This window comes from Pinus tabuliformis, chromosome 8 (assembly GCF_031772625.1).
Source record: "Pinus tabuliformis cultivar Carrire ecotype Pingquan chromosome 8, CPIR1, whole genome shotgun sequence".
Classification (NCBI taxonomy): Eukaryota; Viridiplantae; Streptophyta; class Pinopsida; order Pinales; family Pinaceae; genus Pinus; species Pinus tabuliformis.
Genome location: NC_142294.1, coordinates 60,053,757 through 60,056,664, shown reverse-complemented (window position 1 = coordinate 60,056,664; position 2,908 = coordinate 60,053,757).

The following is a 2,908-nucleotide window of genomic DNA, read 5'->3' as shown; positions in this document are numbered from 1 at the left end:
TTTGGACTTGCTTCAATATACTTCATGCCTGTATTTGGCAGCAACGTACTATGGGCATGTGCTAAATAAGTACACTGTAATATCAGTACAGCTCAACTGGAACCATAGCATTGAGAAAAGGATTAATGGGGGGTGGAAAGCTTACTTTGGTCTTGAAAATAATTGTAAAATAGCAAACCTTGTAATGTGGGATAAAAAGAAGTTCCTCTTTGAAACTTTAGTCACTCCTGTTATCTTATATGGCTGTGAGGTTTGGGGTTGCAGCATCTCTAGAGAATCATGGAGAAAGATTGAGCAAATCCAGAAGCGTTTTATAACTTATAACCTGAAAATTAAAAGTAATACACCCTATCCTATTCTCCTTATAGAAGTAGGTCTTTCCCCTATTGAGAGCCTAGCTATGCTTAGGTTTCTGTTGTACAAGTACAAAATCAGTAACATAGACGATCATAGACTTCCTAAGCTAGCTTTAAATTCTAGCCAAAACCACCTAAGGCTCAATCGAGGGTGGCATAAAGACACAAGGGCCTGGTTAAACTATTGGGAGATCAACGAAAATGATGCATTGCAAAACATAAATAACATTAAAGATATTGTTACTTCTAAGTTCAAAGAAAAAATGTGGTGTGAGAAAGACTTAGCGGCTAAAAGAAAATTAAGTTATTATAAGAAGGTCATCAACCCCACCCTAGAAGATCAAAAGTATCTCTCTATTTTAACTAGCTCAAAGAAGAAAATTAATATAGCAAAGATTAGAACGAATTCTCATGAGCTCCATAGTGAAACAGGTCGTTGGGCAGTTCCTAAAACGCCATGGACGGAAAAGATCTGCCATATATGTGAGAATAGGAACATCGAGGATGAAAACCACTTCCTCTTAGAGTGCCCCGCGTATAACCACATTAGATCTCAGTTTCACAATCTTTGTTACAATACTGACCTTCCTAACCTTTTACAATGTCAAAATTATAGTGAGCTCGGGAGGCTTCTCTCCAAGCTTTTTGAGCATAGGAATAAAATCTTAAATCAAAATAGATAATTTGTTTATTTAGGTCCGATAGACCATTATTTGGTCTCAGCGGACGTTAACCATCATCATCATCATCACATTACTATGTTACACTGATTTACCTCTTGAACGACCCCTCTCTTTAATTTTGCCTTTATTTTTATTATTATTTCCCAAAAAGAAGTCTAAGTATTTGTTTATTTTGGATTGAGCGTACTAGACATACGACACTCGTATTTCGTGAAACCCACTTTCAAAACCCCAACACACCTATCGAATTTTTCCACGCGATCTTCAAATTGCTCGTTGTACAAGTTACAGAGTCAGCATATCTAGAATCTCTGAAATTTCTTAAGCAGAAGACTATTTCGCAGAATATAATACTGGATTTCAATCAATGGTTCGCATCATGCTCCGTAACGTAAAGTGTCGATGGGACCCAATTAATATTTAAATATATGTGCAACCCTTTGGTTTCAGTTTCAGTACTGGTCTCAGAATTGTATGACACTAAAATTATTGTAAAATAATTATATGGAGAAAAATAATTTTAAATTCAATTAAGGATGGGTTAATAACATGTTGAAATAAATAATCAATAATATCACAGATAAATATGAATAAAATAAATTACAAAAAACTTAAAAAATAACTTTAAAATTATATTTTAGGAAATCAGAAAATATTTAGTATATTTGATTAAATTAATGTTAAATCCAGTGTAATGGTATGGTAGTGAAATCCTTGTAAAACAATTATATTAGGAAAAAAAAAAATTTAAACAATGAATCATGATCGTTAAATTAGGCATTGATTAATAATATGTGGAAATAAAATTATATTATATTTTAGGAAATTAGAAAATATTTAATATATTTTACTAAATTAATGTCAAATCAAATGAATCATGATCGTTAAATTAGGCATTGATTAATAATATGTGGAATTAGAAAATATTTAATATATTTTACTAAATTAATGTCAAATCAACTGCAAAGAGAAAATAAAAAATTTAATTAATAACTCTAAGATTATTAATAATCCTCCGAAAAAACTCTAAGATTACTAATAAACTAATTTTTTTAAATATTTATTTTGAAAATTAGGCGACCGTAAGAGATATTTAATATAAAATTATTTTAACATATGAAAAATAAAACATAATTAAAAATCATTAACTTTTAAATTATTATGAGTAAAAAATTAACGTAAATTTATTTTTAAATTAAATTAATACGACCTTTATCCTCACATTCAGATAACCAATCAATTCTCGAATCTGTATTAATGAAAATTTTCTTCTCAACCCGTACATGACGAAAATGGTGATATTATTGAGACAAACATGACGGCGCTCTGAGTTATAGTACTCCTCAATATTCCCTCCTCCGCGGCGTGACCGAGTCCCTTCAAAGGGCGAGACACGTCAGCCTCGCTCTCATTGGATGAGTTGGCTACGTGCTTTTCCTCTCTACTGGGACTGATAGTTGGTGACGATGGATATTCGTGCCCGAATGATGTGTTAATTATGTATATTCATTTGGACTGGTAGAGGGGCGACCAGTCAGGAATGGATTTTGACGGGCAAATTGCCTTTAGGGTGATTTGTCTGTCAATAGCCAAGATATTCATTTGGACTGGTAGAACGGTGACAGAATGGATTTCCATAGCCAACTTTCTTTTTTTAAAATTTTTATACCGCCCGTCAACGTTCTGATCGAAATGGACATCAGAGTTGAAGAAAAAATTTGACCGGTGCTTATATTAAATTTCTACCCTGGCGACCACTAAGCATGTTCTTGGCTGTATCTGATAAGTCACCTTGGCCCATCCATCTCCGCATAAACAGCCAGGGATTTCATTGTGTTTTCTCTAATCAGATAACACAGAGGTTCAGAA